The sequence below is a fragment of the Neofelis nebulosa genome, chromosome 16 (assembly GCF_028018385.1).
Source record: "Neofelis nebulosa isolate mNeoNeb1 chromosome 16, mNeoNeb1.pri, whole genome shotgun sequence".
Classification (NCBI taxonomy): Eukaryota; Metazoa; Chordata; class Mammalia; order Carnivora; family Felidae; genus Neofelis; species Neofelis nebulosa.
Genome location: NC_080797.1, coordinates 65,145,152 through 65,163,515, shown reverse-complemented (window position 1 = coordinate 65,163,515; position 18,364 = coordinate 65,145,152). Strand labels below are relative to the sequence as shown.

The window sequence follows — 18,364 nt, the reverse complement described above, 5'->3', positions numbered from 1 at the left end:
GGAATAAATCAATACATGTGTTTGTGCCGCTGGGTTTGGCTAAGCGAAGGCAGTATCAGAAAAGAAGTCATAGGAGATGGGTAACTTTGGGGGCTCGTGCTCCCAGTATGCCTGAGAGATGCCATCTGAGTCATCCCACCTCAGCCCTGGTGGCCCCTAAAAGGCCCAACTGTCTCCTCCCTGGAGGGAGAAGGCAGAAGGAAGTCTGGGGGGCTCCACCCCCCCTCCTTGCTGAGGGTTTCGTTTCAGGCTAACCTGCAGGAAGGGGACATCTGCAAATTGCATGTTCTTTCCCTTCCCCATCTTCCAATTAATGATTACCTAAATAAATGCTTCGGTCCCGAGCGACTCAAACAGCCCCAGAGCTCCAACAGCCTAATTATACACACACAGCCACGTGGGGACATTGACACTGAACAGCTCTTTCCCATAAACCATATGTCAAGTTACACGATTGTCCCGCCTGCTTTTGCCAGCTGAGGCTGATGAACGGGTACTGGGGCAAATGCAGGCCCTTGTAAGATCGGGGCGGGGCCATTGGGCTGCCCACCTCAGGCCCAGCTGTCCCGGCTGGGGGGCAGCAGCGGGCTACAAAGACACCACACCCACATGGGGTCCTGCAGCATCCACCTCCCACACAGACGCCCCAAACAAAGGAACTACAACAAAGAACAACCCAAATGTTCACATCCGCCATACACCCACCCCCCAACACACACACACACACACACACACACACACACACACACACGGTACACACTCACTCATGCAAACACACACAGGCTTGGTCCTCTGGGGTTTGTGGGCCCCCAAGGTGAGGACCATTAGCCAGCTGCACACGCCCTCCTGCAATAAACAGTTGTATCTGTTGCTGTTTCTAATTTGCCTGCCCAGTGGTCCCCTCCTCAAAAGCAGACAACAAAGGAGGCACGCAGAGTGAAGGAGGACCAAGTCGAAGACCTCAGCCTTCTTCTCACAATCCAATTCCTTTCCTACCAAAAGATCTGTGTATCCAGTGGATATGCTGGAAGCAGTGTGGGCGCCTGGCTCAGAGGGCTAGTGCCACCTTCCAGACCTCACACTGAGGCCGCACGCAGGGCAGGACTGACACAGCAGATGAGCGGGCCACGCAGGGAACGTGGGACGCGGTAGCAGATGCACCCATACTGACTGAGGAGGCCACCGCCATCCCCATTTGGGCACGGTCTCCCTAAGGATGTCTCCAGGAGCACCTGAGTTGGGGAGGTAGGCAGCAGACAGGGTGGTGGGGCCCTAGCGCCTGGCAGCCTGACCTCCTGGGTCTGCCCAGCTGATTTTGCAGCCGGTGGCTTGTCACTGCTCCCCAGCCCCCAGTAGCCCCAGCCCCAGGCCACTCGCTAGTGTTAATGGTACTGGCCACAAGGGGGCCTGGTGAGCCATATGGGGAGTCCAGACCCACAGCTGGGCTCCAAGTCACTCCCTGTGATGAAGGGGATGAAGTGGAGACAGGTGATGCCAGAGGTCTATCTAAAGAGAGGGCTGACCTTTTACAGACTCGGACACACTTCCAGGACCTCTTCAGGTCCCCACGGGCAGGTGATGTGCCCTAGCCCCAAGGCACAGCCCCACTTTCACTAAATTGGGAGTTCCTTTTGGCCACGAGGCTTGGGCTGGAAGGCTTGCGCTCACCCATATGACCTCTCCTAGCACCACCAGGCAGCCTGGATTTGTCCCGCCCTGGGAAACAGTGTACCCTGAATGCAAAAGGAGCCCACTGCCTTCTCAGGGCAGGGCAGTCATGGGGTCTTAGCTACTAGGATAGTCTGGCCATGCATAAGAGACCCCACCTCCAGGTCCAGCTATGCTTGGCCAATCTGGTCCGTTCTGGGGAATTCTGTACACCTTAGGTGACACAATCTTCCTGTCTCCATGGCTAATCAATCTGGCCCCATAGCTCCCCTGAAACTGCTCTTTTCAAGGTCACCAATGACCCCCATTTTGCCAAATCCAAGAACTTTTGCCCTTGTCATCATCTCTCAGCACCACTCTCGCTTCCAAATTAGCATTTCCAAATACATATTTGTTTTCCCACTTCGTTGCCTCACGAATATCCAAACACAGAACCTCCAAAATTGGGCCCCTGATATTTCCCCCAGAACCTTTCCAAGCCTTTCCATCTCAAAAAAATGGGTCCAAAATACCCATCGCTCAAGTCCCATCTAGGACAACTAGACATCTAGCTCCCGCCCCCGTCCAGCCCAACAGCACCCCTGTTCACTCAACCTCTTCAATATAAGTCAAATCCATCCATTTCTCCTCATCTGCACCACGAACCCACCCCCAGTCTCAAGCCCCCTCCAACTTTTTGCCCAGACTAAAGCAGCAGACCCCAATCTGATCTCCCTCCTTCCACTTTTGCTGATCTACAGTCCATGGGGTCCATGCCCACCACAGAGCTCTCTGTGAAGTCGAAGGCACAATCTGGACACACAGCCCCAGAGCCCTGAACCAGGCCGGGCCACCAGCTCCTGCCCTCGAAGCCCCACCCAGCTGAGGAGTCCAGGCTAGCTCCAGGGTCTCTCAAGAGTCTTGCCCAGGTGACCGGGTGATCGTCCTCCTGGGGCTGAGGCTGTAAGTCCCCCGCCCCCTCCGTGTCCCTGACGACAGCTGATAGCCAATTCCCAGAAGAGACCATCTGGGTCTTGGTGCACAGCACCCCCCACGCTCGTGCATCAAGGAGATTTAGAGATTATCAGTGAGCTGGAAGTCCCTGCCGGGGTGTTTGCACGCCCTGTGATATTGCGTTTTAAACATGTGTGTCTGTTTACTCTCCCTGCCAGGGCTTTGCTGTCCGCCCCGTAGCCAGGCAACACTATCTGACCTGGGGGACCGTGAGGGGGACTTTCTGCGCCAGGCAGGTCACCTGGGGAGGGTTATCTAAGTGCAGCCAGTCTCAGCATAATGAAGCTCCTGTCTCTTCTCCCACACCTTGCCTTCCTCACCCTCAGATGATCCCGGGCCACAGGCCCACAGGTCCACAGCAGACCACTCTGATGAGATGAAGTAAAGTAAATGGGAGGAAGAGGACAGTGTGTGGTAAGAGGCCAGGCAACGGCACACCTCCTTTCAAGAAAAGATTGGACAGCTCCAAATCAGGGCTGAGTGAAGCTCACATAAGTCACTTTTCTGCCCTCAAGGCAGGGTAATATATTTCCACCTGGATGGGGGAATCAGCAAATTGCTGACCTGAGGTAACAGAATTGAGGTCACATCTCAGCTCTCAACAGTATGAGTGCTGTGTGGCCTTTGCTCTGTGGAAAAGCTTAGGGACAAATGACGTGCCTACCCTCAAAACCCAAGAGCGGGGAAGGACATTTGAACTCATATGCTTTGGTCATGGGCTCCCAAAGCAATGAAGTCAGGCAGACAGACAATCAGCCACCAAGCATGGAACCCCAAAAGAGGAAGACCTACTGTGTGTTGGCTTCTCAGATTTCCTTAGAAAGTAGGGAAAAGTCCTCCATCTTACAGATGAGAAGCTCAAGTCTAACAAAGCCCAGTGTCTCCCACTGAACCGTGGAGGTGGCCTGACCTTGCCATAGCTGAATAATAACCCCCTCCAAAAGATGCTCTTGTCCTGACCCTCAGAACCTGTGAATATATGAGGCGAATATAAGGGGAATTGGGTTGTGGATGGAATTAAGGCCGCTAAATCGGCTGACCCTAAGATGTTTAGAGGTCCTAGACCATACAGGTGTGCCCGATGTAATCAAGAGTCCTGATAATCAGGAGGCCAGACGGACAGAAGCAGGGAGACGGCAAAATGGGAGGACTTAGCCCAACATCGCTGCTCCGAATGGAAGGGAGGAGCCCCATCAACACCTTGTTTAGCTCAGTGAGACCCACCTCAGACTTCTCACCTCCAAACATGATGAAAAACCTGTGTTATCTTAAGCCGCTAAGTTTGTGCTCGTTAGTTTCAGCAGCCACAAGAAGCCAGTACTGACCTCTTGACAGGAACCATCCAAGAAGATTTTATGGAAGGGAGGAGCACCATGCCTCTCACTGGGTAACCTCTCCTCGCTCCTCAAAACTGAAATGCTCTGCGGCCTGGGGTGAACTTTTACTTTGGTATTTTGATACCTGCCTTGAAGCCCTTTGCTGACCTTCAAGAAACCAGGTGTGGACCCCTGACCGCCACTGGGCCTGGGACTCATGCAGCAAGAAGAAAGGCTGCCCAAGCAGGTGGCAGAGAACCCAGACATGCAAAGAAGACTTGGGGCCCTGCCTGTCCAAGGCAACTCAGGCTGGTCTGATGAGCTGGGATGCCTGGGCCTCCTGGCTCCCACCTATGCTGCCAGCACTAACTTCAGGGGCCTTGGGCTCTGGGTCCTGGCATCAGCCCTGCTCTCTAGGCGACCAGGCCCAACCCTGACACTTACTAGACCCTTCCAACGCTGGAAGATCCACCTTCCTGCTCCCCAGATCTGACCGTGGTTCCTAAGCTACTTTCTGCTTTACTATTCTGGTGTTTGAAGGATTTGCTCTGAGGCTCCCAGACCCCCAGGATCCATCCCCTCATGGGGTAGTTACAGAGAGAGCATCATGCAAGGATTTCCTGCCTTTGTGAGTTTACCCAGGCTGCCCTTGTCTTCACACCCAAGCAGGGACCACTGGACCCCTTAGTGGAGGTCATGTCTCATCTTGGGTCACTCTCAGGGGTAGTTTCTGCGGCTTTTGCCTCCTTGCAGCCATCACACCCTCAAAGACTAGAGATCGTATCTTCCTAGTTCAACAAAAGGTCACCAAGTATGAGGAGACAGAGAAAAATAAGTCACAGCTCCTGCCTCCTGCTTCACATGGCCTAACTCTCCTGACCACAGAATGACCACCCCAAAAGGACACTCAGATGCTGTCCCAAACTCTATCTGGACATCCAAGGGCAGGTTAGGACGGGGGCAGGGAGTGGCGGGGATCCAACTGGATTCTCAGAATCATCCTGATCCCCAATACATCTCTGGGGTGAGATGCAATTCGGGTCTCCTGAGCCCAGGCCACCCACCAGGACTAGCCTCTGAAAGGGAGAACCCTAGAAAAAACAGGTGAACATCTGGCAGAGGTCTTAAACCCAGCCACTTTCAGGAGCTGGGGAGGATATGAAGAGCATGTCCCTCCCAATAATACTGAAAGGAATCTTTCAACATCATGTTGGTCAAAGGAAGCCTATGTGAGGACTAACTGGGTGGGGCCAAGCCCACCAGCCCTCCACCTCACCTCTCCCATCCCCTTCCACCCTTTCTCCCACCTTCTCACCCTCCACCCTCTCCTTGCCTCTTCTCCTCTCCCCACCCCCTTTCCCTTCTCACCAGTCTCCCTTTCCTCTTCTGCTGCACATGACGCCACCCGGTCATCCACCCCTCACTCCTGGCTTTCCATTTAGAGCTAACCAGCCATCATATTAACATCTGACATTTCAGAAACTTCTCTATCCTGCTGCCAAATCAAATCAGCTCAAGGGCACCTGGGTAGCTCAGTAGGTTGGGCGTCTGACTTCGGCTCAGGTCATGATCTCACTGCTCGTGGGTTTGAGCCCGCGTCGAGCTCTGTGCTGACAGCTCCGAGCCTGGAGCCCGCTTCAGATTCTGTGTCTCCCCCTCTTCTCTGCCCCTCCCATGCCCGTGCTCTGTCTCTCTCTGTCTCCCAATAATGAATAAATGTTTAAAAAAATTTTGAAAAAAAAATCAAATCAGCTCAGCCCACATCATTTGCTAACAAACCCAACTGACTCCCAAAACGGGCTCCATTTCCGCGTGTAACTAAGCCAGGGGGGCTCCAAGGGCTCCCTCCACAGACACCCTGCCAGGCCAGCCTCCTGCTAAGGGCAGGGCTGCTCCCATCCAAAAGAGTGTGTCATGCCCGCTGAGGGGCCAAGTTCACAGACTTGAGTCGCCTCCTCCTCTCCAAAGAGCCAACCTCTATGTTATAAAGTTGAAATAATTTAGCAAAATAATAATAATGTCTCTACCCACAAAGATTTGTCACTGTTTGTTTGCTTGTTTGTTTTAATCTTTTATTTCATCTTTAGAGGACTCTTCCAGAAATTAGTATCTCCTACAGAGAGGAAACATTTACCTAAACTTCAGCAAATCCTTCTGAGCTGCTTCTGTTTTTTTCCTCACTGGTTAAATGCAAATAAAATCAAATTTAACTCTTTTTATTACAAAGGAGCACAAACGGTGAGATCCCATTTATTTATGCCTCTGTCTGGGTGTACAATGCCGAGATGTCTGTACCCTTAGCAAATGGTAGGAAGGAACATGTCTGGATGGTAGGATTATTATTAGGACTTTTTTCCTACTTTCTTTGCACTTTACAATTGCTCAATTTTTTAAATAAGAGACATGTATCATTTTATTAAAAATAGTTTGGTTTTTGTTGGGTTTTTCACTTGCAAAAAAGTCTTATGAAAATTCTCCTCCAAGAAAATACTAAGTTTTTGTTCAATGCCACATTCTTAAGGCTGGATCGGTCAATGAAGACTCATAACTACCTGTTATGAATATTTTTTTAATTTTTTTAATGTTTATTTATTCTTGAGAGAGAGACAGAGAGACAGAGCATGAGCCAGGGTAGGGCAGAGAGAGGGAGACACAGAATCCGAAGGACGTTCCAGGCTCCGGGCTATCAGCACAGAGCCCAACACGGGGCTCAAACCCACCAACCGCAAGATCATGACCTGGGCCAGAGTCAGATGCTCTTGCCTGTCATGTAGCCCCAGGCCGAAGGAATGTGTGGAACTACCAGAAACTGGAAAAAGCAAGCAAGGATTCTCCTCCCCTAGTGCCTCTGGAGGGAGCACAATCCTACCGACGCCTTGGTTTCAGACTCCTGGCCTCCAGAACTGCGAAAGAATAAATTTCTGTCATTTTAAGCCACCAAGTTTGTGGCTTTTTGTTACAGCAGCCCCAGGTAAGGAATATATACTCCAAGACCTGAAACTCCATTTCCACACTCATCTAGGAGCAGAGAATCTGCCAGGGGCCGGGGTGGGGGAGCCAATGGGAGAGACACACACAGGAGGTACTTACTTGGGCTCATAACTGTGGAGGTGCTATCTCTTCAGGAACAAAAAAAGAACCCACCATCCACTGACTCCCAAAGTACCAGACACACTAGGCAAGTGTCAGGTAAATGACACACATGCATGGGAGTGGGGGAGAAAGGCAAGGCATGGAATCTGGGAGGGCCCCCTCCCGAGCCACTCTCTTCGAGGAAGTGTCTATGGCAGCTGGAAGAGAAGAAGAGTGGGATCATCAATGAAACCACCCCACAAGCATTCAGCTCACTGCCCACAATAATAACCACTGGCATCCATTACATACCAACACGTAACACGAGCATGTGCTTTGCGAAGCCCTCATTCACCCACTGCCTTCTGTAATCCTCGCAGCAACCCTGTGGGGTGGGCTCAGTCTACAGATGAAGGGACTGAGATTCACGGATCACTGAACTGCACAATGTCACATACTTACTAAATTCCAGGCCCAAGGCTCTGTCCCACACATTCATCACAGGAGGCAGGACCCAAAATAAGCAGGGATGTCAGAGTTGGGGTTAGGACAGCTGGTCAAGCCTTCAAAGGCAGGTGGCATGACTAGGGCTGGAGCAGTGAAGGAAGCATCCCTTGGGAGCCTCCCAAAATGCCAACTGCTCTATTAGGGCACAAGACCTGTCTAGAAGCATAGACTCGTTTTAGTATTAGTCGCAGGCAATAGGAATTAGGAAGGACACTCCTAACAGGGATAAACAGATCGTGAAATGCATTCCAAGGCCAACCATGGACTCTCCAAGGCCCTGAACTGCCCGGGTCTACACTCAGTCCAATCCCAAAATCCTTTATGCAGATGCTGGCCTTGCAGGTCCTTTCTGTCACCATGGGGATCAGCCTCGCCTGTAACCCCTGACTGGCTCTGGGCAGCCCAACCACAAGGGATGGAAACATGATCCAGAGAATAATCCCTCCCCGAAAACCCCTTCCCTAAGTCTGAGTTTGCTGGGCAGGACCCTTTGTTTGGGTCTTTTTCCAAGACCCTCACTGTCACCCACATTTATCAGGAAGGGTTTGGGATCTAATACACAGGGCTCAGGTGGGGCCAATCACACAAAATGCAATTTCAGTTTTGTTCATTGGATAGGGAGAGGCACCTCAACCATGCTCGCCAGGTAGAGCAAGAAATCAGGAGAAACTGAGAAGAAACTATATTAACAGAAAAATCAGTATGCTTCCTTCTAGACTTTCCCTCTAAGCATTGTTGTTCTCTGGAGGAATCATAATGACTAACATTTCTGGAGAACATGCTAAGTGCCTCTGTTCTAAGTGATAAGCATACATCATGTCAATTCATCTCCACCACAACCACACGAAGCAGGTTCTCTTATGTCTCTATTCTACCAATGAGGAAACTGAGGCACAGAGAAGTTACACAGCTAGGAAGTGGTAAAACCCTAAGCCCAGGCAGACTGGCTCCAGAAACTGTGTTCTTAACTACTACTCAATATTGCTTCACATCTTTGAGAAAGAACCTCAAAGGGGCCCAAGTCCAGGTCAAAGGAATGAAATTAGCCTTCACAGTGGGGTAGACCATGTGGCCTGTCAGAAGGAAAGGGGGATGGGCTAGGGACTCAAAGGACAGGGGAAGAGGGTTCCCAGAGAAAGGATTCTGGAAGACTAGCCATTCCCCCCACATAAGGGAGAGAAGGAACAAGGCCCAAGTGGCCCACGTGGCTAGTCCAAGTCCTGTGGCCTAGACTCCAATTAGCAATGTCTAGGAACCAGGGTTCCTCTCTGATGCCTCCAGTTCAAAGGCCAGGATCCCAAGGCTACAGGGGAACAGGCCACGGACTCTCATGTGCTGATGGCTCCCAGTTCCCTAGAGTGAAGCCCTGACTATATGTTTCTCAAGGGCAAGAACCACATCATCACCATCACCATCACCATCACCATCATCAGTGCCTGACTGGCTCAGTTCATGGAGCATACGACTCTTCATCTCAGGGTTGTGGGTTCAAGCCCCATGGTGAGTACAGAAATTACTGAAAATCTTTTTTAAAATTACCATTATTATCATCACAACCAATTATTGACCATGTACTATGTGTTAGGCACTCTACTAGCTACCTCATGGATTACCTCATTACTTCTCACACCCCCTCCTCCAGGTCAGATGGCCATTGTCCCTCCACTACAGGAGAAGAAATTACAGGTTAGGGAGATTAAGTAACACACTCAAATGATTCACACAAAGGAGTCTGGAATAGCGTTTAAGACAGCACCGGCTCCAGAGTCACACAGACAGACCTGAGTCCATATCCTGGCTCTGCACTCACCAGCTATGGGACCTTGAACAAATAACTTAACCTCCTCTGACAATTTCAATCAGAGATGCCAGAAGTAATTCATCTCAAATGTCAACTCCAATGACTGGTGGCAGCTGCCTGCAGTGCTTTGATGGAGAGGATTCTGAGACGGCATCCAAACTCATGGGAAAGAGTACTGTGATCAATTACTAACATCCACCATGGGCCAGGAGGGTGGAGTGACAGCACCAGTGTCAGGGATTTGCCATTCCACATCTAGAGAAGCACCACGGCTTGGAGAAACAACCATACAAATACACTTATATGACCAGCGGACCTTTGACTAAAGCACCAGAGCAACTGAAAAGTCTTTCCATATATATATGGGAATACATGGACCTAGATTCCATATCATGCCATACACAATTAAATTCCGATGGGTCTGAGACCTACAGCTAAAACCATAAAGCGTCTAGAAGGAATCTTTGTGATATGGACTGAGCATGCACTTCTTAGGACACTGAAAGCAACAGATATAAAATGAAAAATCAGACATCACCAAAATTAAAACTTCTGCTCATCAAAGGCACTGTTAAGAAAAGGTATGAACTAGGGTGCGTGCCTGGCTCAGTAAGCAGAGTGTGTGACTCCTGATCTCAGCATTGTGAGTTTGAGACCCATACTGGGTGTAGAGATTACTTAAAAACAAAATCTTAAAAAAAAAAAAAAAAAGTAATGAACTTGTATCCCTACTAAGTAAAGAATGGCTACAAGAAGACAACCCGACTTTAAGGGGGAACACAGGGCAAAAGGAACTATGAGACAGTCCACAACCATGTGAAAAAATGCTCAGCATCATTAGTCATCAGGAAAACGCAAACTAAAACCACAATGAGATGCCCCTACATGCCCACTCAAGTGGCTAAAATTAAATAGACTGACAATGGCAAATGTTGACGAGGATGTGGAGCAATCGAAATTCTCATAACATCGCCAGTGGGAATGTAAAACGGTACAACCATTTGGCAATTGGCAGGCACGTATAAGGTTAACCATTCACCTACCTGTTGACCCAGAAATTTCACTTTAGATATTTACCTGAGAGAAATGAAAACACATCTCAAAACAAAAACAAAAAAACAAAAACAAAAACAACAAAAACAACAAAACAAAACAAAGCAAATCAGAATGTGCATAGCATTTGGCTATTCATTACAGCCAAAACTTAGAAATAACCCAAATGTCCCTCAACAGGAGAATGAACAAATTGTGGCACATTCATACAACGGCAATAAAAAGGAACAAACTACCAACACACTGGCAGCTTGAGCAGACCTCACAGACCTTAGGCGGAGCTGGACACAAAGGAATACATAATACAGGATTCCTTTCAAATGAGCTCTAGAACAGGCAAAATAAACTCATAGTGGAAAAAATCAGAGCCCTGGTTGCTTCTGCGGCAGGGGCAAGTCGTGGGGTGTGGAGGAGGATAACTAGAAAGGGACACAGTAGAACATTCTGGGGACACAGAAATTTCCTATCTCTGAATCTGGTATAGGTCACATGAACATATTAGTAAAAGTGTAAAGTTAAGATTTACGCATTTCAACGTAAGTAAATTTTTTAAAAAGCAGTTACACCTAAAGTGATGTGCAAGAAGTGTAAGCTAGTTGGCCTTAAGGCATGAACAAAATCAGGACAACATACGTGTGTGCACATATGCACGCATGAGGCATGGCTCTCTGCAGGTGGTGCACACAGAGACACCTCCACGTTCTTAAAGCCTCCGAGGTGCATCCCTGCAGACACAGATGCAGGCAAGTCCTTTCTCATGGCCACACTGTCCTTGGGCTCCTGGGAAGTAGCTCCCAAGGGGATGATATCTGAACAGGTGACATAAATGGGGTCTGTGTGGGGACCAGAGACAGTCCTCCCAGGGCCCAGAGCATCACCGAGAACCTCTGCCGCAGTAGTAATGAGAGAACAAATATGTCTCCTAATTCTGACATGCCCCTCCAGGGCTTGAAAGGGAGAAACCAAACCTTCCTGCTATGTCCTTGAGCCCTTGTGCCCCAAGAAGGTCCCCAATATCCTTCCCACAAATGCTTCTGTACCTCATCCATACAAAATTGGTAGATCTCAGCGGGGGGCTGACACCCCCCTCACCCAACCCTAATGGAGTGGGGGAGCAGTCTCCCTTCCAAGCGTGGACAGAAGAGAGGAGGCAGGAACCAGGAACAAACTAAAGGGCTGGCGTTGGGCCTGGGGCCTGGGACCAGCTACGAGCCAGCTACAAGTCCAAGAGCAAAGCTCAGCCCTGCCCCCGTGGGGAGTGAATGGCTGATGGGAGCCTTTGTGCCAGTCTGAGGACAGTTCCTCTCACACCTTCTCCAGCCCCCTTTGTGCGAGTCTGAGGGCAGTCCCTCTCACACCTTCTCCAGCCCCCTTTGTGCCAGTCTGAGGGCAGTCCCTCTCACACCTTCTCCAACCCCCTTTGTGCCAGTCTGAGGGCAGTCCCTCTCACACTTTAAAGCATGAGCCTGGGAGGGTGTGAGGAGGAACCTGCACAGCTCTGCCCAAAGGGAATGAAGAGGGTGCAGAGAAGAAGGCTCCTAGAACTCCGTTTTCTTCCCTGGCATCTGGAAACTAATACCCTCCTGACCTACCCTTGAGGGTTTTGAGAGCATTAATGAGTCATAGAGAGCAGAGTACCACAGGAGCAATGTAGGAACGAGACTTCCTGTTCATCTCCACAGGAGGAACCCCAGGCCCCCATTGTCATCTTCTAGAAGAGAGAAGGTCTGAGAGGGACTGCCCTCAGACTGGCACAAAGGGGGCTGGAGAAAGTGTGAGAGGGGGTTGCCCTCAGACTCAGACAAACGGGACTGGAGAAGGTGTGAGGGAGGTGGGGGGCTGCCCTGATGTTCGCACAAAGGGGGCTCGAGAAGGTGGGGAAGGGGCTGCCCTCAGACTCACTCAAGGGAGGATGGAGGAGACTGAGAAAAGGTCACCTCCCAGCGTCCCAGGTCACTCCAGGCCTAGTGGAGACCCAGAGACAAGTACAACAGTTCAGATCAAGGTCAGAAGAAGTCCCAGTAATGTCACCTTCAACGAAACGCCCAGCACATTTACTGTGAGCTGGGAGAGAATCGGGAGGGTCCACCCCAACCCTTCACTTCACGAAGCCGAGAAAGGTTGTCGTCTCCGGTCAGTCCCAGGGGGTTAGCCCAACCCCACACTTGCCATCAGGGTCCTTCCACCTCCCCCACCCCGCCTCCCCAAGAAGCCACCCTCACTCCTCTCCACCCCACTGAGGAGCCACATGACACATTTGAGCTTGTCACATGCTGAGCCATATGGTTTCTTCTGCTCAGTTAAGGCCCCCTGTAGACAGCAGGTTCTTTGAGGGGTGAGGACTGTGGCCTCGGTTTGACCCCACAGAGCCCAGCGTAGCGCTGGGCACACACAGTGAGCCGTCTCCAAATGCCTATTGATCCATTGGGCATGGAAATCAGATCATAAAAACTGTGGACCTGGAAGCAATCCACAGCATTCCCAGGGAGACAGCCCCAAACCCCTCTCCCAGCCCACCCTGCACCATCCACAGTGTGAGTTCGGGCTGGAACTGGGCTCTCGTTCAGCCCATCTGCTTAGCATCTCTTTGGTTGCTTTTTCTCAGTTTCATATTAGAAAAAAAAGAAAAAGAAAAAAAACCCTGAAAAACACAAACAGCAAAGGGGCGGGGGAGGGGGAGTGAAGACCAGTTGCATCAGGCACCCAGCGGGGGCAGAGGCCTGGCCTGGGGAGGCTGGAGGCTTCCTCTGTCCCGGAAGTCCCCTCCTGGTGGGAGGACAGACCAGACCAGCGGCTGTCCTGGCTGTGAGGAGCCGGACGCGGGGAGCACTTTCCCAAAACTGGTTTGGGTCCTGGAATCTGGACCACAGGAGAAACACAACTATCTTCAGGGGGAGTCTAATTTCGCACCCAATTTACCTACAAAAGAAATGAATCATCATCCATCCCTGACATTCTGTGACTCCCAAGCTAATCCACCAAAAGGGTGTGCCTGCCACCCCTGCCCCAGGCCTGTGGGGCCAAGGGAACCAGGGGAGACCCGCCCCTGCTGCCCAGATGCCGGGAGTGGGGCAGGGGCAGTGCCACAGAGCCCCCAGGGCCGGAGACCCTGGAGAGAATCCGGCCCCACCCTGAATGTCTCAGACCTCAGTGTGCAATAATAGCCCAGGGATGTCGGAAGGTATCAGCAAAGCAGAGGCCCGATCCCGCCCTGGACATGGACATCACAAGCACCAACCCAATCCGTGCAGGTGAGACCCCACCTAAGACTGACGAGGAAGGAGGGAGCCTCGGGCCGCATCTTTAAGAACACATGTGCAAGGGCTTAATTTAGAAAAGCATTACCTAGAGACAAAGAGTCTGCTGGGATGTAACATTCAAGCGAAACCAGAGAAGCAGCAGATTAAACACAGGCTCTTCCGACCTGGATGTCCCGTACAGCCCACAAGGCATAAACATCCACGAGGCACCACCCCAGCCAGGGGACTCAGAGAACAGGGCGGTCGCAGCCCTCAAGGAGTTCCATGCAGGGAGGTGTCAGGATGACCAGCAACATGACTCGGTAAGTGCAGTCACAAAAGGGACGCTCCCTTCGCGATGAGCAGGCTGGCGTGAGGCTTGTGGTTGTGACCACATGAGTCAGTCTGCTTTGCCAAAGGACAAAAAATATCCTTGCCACAGCCAGCCTCCTACCCGTGGCCACAGGCTAAGTCCTTGCCACATAATAAATCCAAGTAACAGTCATAAAGAGACTTTTAAGTCCAGGTACACCGCACGCACACACACACACACACACACACACACTGACACCAACCACAGAAAGGCCTTGACACCACTGTGAGTCCTCGGGGTGACCCCCGACATCTTCCTCTGAGTCCTCAGCTCTAACCTTGGCCTTGGGGCTTTGGACAGTACATTCGCCCCATAGGTTGCTGCTCTGCTCTGAGGCTGTCCGAGGTCCCGATCAGGCCAGCCCTCCTTTACCCCTGCCAGCCTGCTGGGCCCTGTGCTGGCCAGAACAGAGCAGAGTCAGGTACCCAGAGTACAGTCATAAGTAATTTTTTGAATGAATCACTACGTTCACTAATAAACTCTTCCTTGTGCTCCAGATTCGTGATCAGCCCCTTCCCTCCTATATCCACGCGTCCTCCTGGTTCCTCTCTTTCAACATTTCCACTCACTCCTCAACACACCCCTGCCTGCTGTCCAGTCCTCCCTCCCCAGAACTGTTCTGAGTTACGGCAGCAATGCCACCAGGCCACTGCACGCTCCACATCACGCCTGGCCTCTGCAGCAGCTCACACAGCTGCCCATTCCTCCTTTGTTAAATGCTCCTCCCACCCGGTCTCCAGCCTCCTCCACAACAGCCTTTGCCTGGGGGAGCCCCTCAAGGGGCCGCCCCAGGAATCTCTCCTCTTCTCACCGCACCCTCTCCCTGGAGCGCCCACTGCCCCTTGCCTGACCTTCCACCCCAACTTTTAACTCCCCCCTCTAGAAGAATGGGTCTAGATTCCTGCCTAACCTTCTTCTGAGTCTGGCCTCCAAATACTCAGCGGCTCACTGACACCCCCATTTGTGTCTCAAGCATGTGCGACACAGCACTTAGAACTTAAGCCCTCACCCTCCCTCTTGAGTCCACCGTCTCAGAGAATGGCTGTACCATGCATCAGTTGTTCCCAACCTGGAGCCGCCCTTGCCTCCTACCTGTCCGCAAATCCTCCTGTCTCATCAATCTACCTCCTAGGAAATCTAAGATCTGATCACTTCCAAATAACTCCACAGACCCTTCAGAGACAGGCCACCGTCATTCCCTAACCCCCTCTGCACTGGACTCCTTTGGTGGCCTCCCAACCCTACCCCACTTTCCACTCTGCTCCTCCTACAAATTCTCCACCCAAGAGCCAGGGTGATTTTCCAAAAGTTGCATCATCTAGGTAGTGCTCTAGCTAAAATCTTCAATGACATCAGTGCCCTTAGTTAGGATAAAGCGCAAAATCTTTAACGAAACTTCTAAGGGTTGAGGTGGGCAGGATGGGCAGACTGAGTGAAGGGGATAGAAGATACAAGCTCCCAGTTATAGAATAAATAAATACGGGGATAAAAGGCACAGCATAGGAGCGCCTCAGTGGCTCAGTCAGTTAAGCATCTGACTTTGGCTCAGGTTGTGACCTTGAGGTTCATGAGTTCAAGCCCCACAGCAGGCTCTGTGCTCTCAGCCTGAAGCCTGCTTCAGATCCTCTCGCTCTCTCTCTCTCTCTCTCTTTCTCTCTTTCTCTACCCCTCCCACACTCTCTCTTTCTCTCAAAAATAAACATCAAAAAAAAGAAAGGCACAGTATAGGGAAGATAGTCAATGGTGCTGTAACAGCGTGTGGTGACAGGCAGCAGCTACACTCGTGGGGGGCACCGTGTGACACGGAGACTTGTCAAATTGCTATGCTGTACACCTGAAACTCGTGTAACATTGTGTGTCGACTATACTTCAACATACAAAAATGTTCTCAGAGCAAATTAAAAAAATAATAATAAAATAAACAAAACTTGCAAGGGTCTGCCTCTCCATCCCTAACTGGATGCTCTGACCATTCTGCCCTCCCTCCCGCCTCAGGCCCCATCCCTCCTGTCCCAGGGCCTACAGACCCGGCAGCAGTGCTTGTGCATAGCAGTCTGGAATGCTGATTCTGAGAGTCTGCACTCCTAAGGAGCTCCCAAATGATGCGGGCCTTGCCGGTCCCTTGGCCTCACTTTGAGTAGCAAGCATCTGGAACACTCTCCTCCACTCTGCATCTTCGCCCAACGAAGTCCTACTCAATTCCCAGGGCTCAACTTCAACATCCTTTCCTAAGAAGTCCTCCCTGACCCTCTCCAAGGTTAGGTTGGATTCCCTCACACACGTCCCTTGTATTGTCCCCAAGCTATGCTGGGCTTCTCCTTTGGAACACTGATCACACCTAACAGTCCATCCTGCATCTTAAAGTTAGTTTTTCAACTTTCGTCTCCCTAGCTAGACTACAAGCTCCAGGAGGGCGGGCACTTCGATGCCTTGTTCGCCACCAGGTCCCCAGCACTCAGCAACGGGCTTTGCTGGCACATGGTCAGCACTTGCGGTAGAAAGCTGTTTGGTCTTGCCTTCCCTGCATCCACCTCCCCATCTTCTCCTCATGACACCCTAATTTTTCTTTGAGGAACCACCCTTCCCCCCACTCTCAGTTCTTTGGGCTTAGAGAGTGGGCCTGCGACCTGGGTCTAGCCAATCAGAGCCTCCATCATTCTGGCTGCAATGATTGGTTCAGAGACAGACAGGTGACCTAAGCCAGGCCCTCAAGCTTCCTCCCTGAGACTTCCGCTGGAACTGCTGGGGGAAAGATACTCTTCTTTCTACTGAAGTTACTTAGCAGGTAGGAGCTACTGTCACCATCCTGCCACCACAGAGACAGAGCTTGACAAAGAATGAAACCAACAGAGAAGAGAGATGGAAAGAGACAGATCTCAGATGCAGCCATGCCTGGAGTCTACAGTTGCCATTAGAAAGCAAGAAATTCCCTTTCATGCTTAAGCCAAAGTGAGTTTATGTTTCTGTCACTGGTACCCAAGAGTCCTGACTAATACAACATTTGAGCAAATACTGGGTGCTGAATGAATTAAATAAGCATGTGAGTAAGTAAAGCCTGCCAAGAGAACTCAGGGATTCCTCCTCGGAGACTTTCAGGGTTCTCCCCACAAACTCCTACCACCCATGAGCACAGTGACAAGCATCCCACATCCAAACTTGCAGACCAAGGGGCTGACACTCAGAACGCTTCTTGGCATTACTCCGTGCAAACTGGCTGACAGAGGCTGTCTGGCTGTCAATGCCCCTGGGTACTCCTCCAGGTGGAAAGCAGGGGTGTCCTCACTCAGCCCTGCGCCCCACCTATTCCAACCAGGGCAGGCTCTGGCTGTCATTCCAGGATATTCCCCCTTGTTGCACACCCTACAGCTCTCCACGTGGTGGGCATTCTGTATGGGATGATAGTGGAGCGGTGGCTCTCATCCACTTCTTGGTGGGGTGGGGGGGTGGGTAATCACTGTGCAGCAGATCGGTCAGGGGAGAGGGGGGACAGCAGAAAGCAACAGGGGGAGAGATGCTTAATCATTTCCTTGTGAGTCATTTCACAGCAGAGCCCCCTGGACAGAGATAGAGGCTGGCATAGATGTCCCTTCAGATGACTCAGGAAGCAGGTGACCTCTTTAGAGCTAGTCCTCACCTGGCAAACTGTGGGAGGGAGGGAGGGAGGGAAGAAAGGGGATGCATTGCTGCCTAGGCAGGAATACTGGCTGAGCCTAAGTCCTCCCTGAGAGCCAGCTCAGCCCTGTAACCATTCTGGGGGGGCGGGAGGGGGGTGCTGAAAGATGAAGGGGGAAGGGCATGGTGGGGGAAGGGTACAGTTGCCTCAGGCCCTCTCCAGGAATGAGTAGTCATGGCCTGGGGTTCTGGGAGACAATCTCCCAGGAAAGAGACTTGTGAATGAAGTGCGAATAGGAAAAGAATTACTGACCCCAAGAAGCTCCAGGGCAACTCTCCCACACGGGGATGACAGGGCCAGCCCAGGAGGGCCAGTCAGAGGCAGGTAGACCCGCATGCAAGTGCCATTCAAGTCCCAGGAGGGTCCCACCCCACAGGACCCCCGCCTCCCCCAGCCCCAGAGCAAGGCAGCCCTCCTGGGCAGTGGTCCCTTAAGGCACCAGGCTGCATTCCAAGTCTCCTCGCTTACTCCTGCCTGAGTCCCTTGTGCTGGACCCCACAGCTCCCCAAGGCCTCTCGCAACCCCATTCAGCCCCAGTCTATTTCCTCACTGACCCTGACACCCCCAAGCCTCAGTCACACTTTCCTCCCACACTGGTGAGCTCAAGTGGACACTGCCTCCTGAGGTGTCAGGGCACTCTCTGGCTCCCACTGGATGGAAGTTTCCGGG

The 18,364-nt window shown here is 51.4% G+C and overlaps 1 protein-coding gene across 12 annotated transcripts in view; it reads right to left on the bottom strand.

Moving 5' to 3' along the window:
* The window catches only part of RAP1GAP2 (RAP1 GTPase activating protein 2), a 224,991-nt gene that overhangs the window by 84,562 nt on the left and 122,065 nt on the right, over positions 1–18,364 (bottom strand). The window lies entirely within an intron of this gene.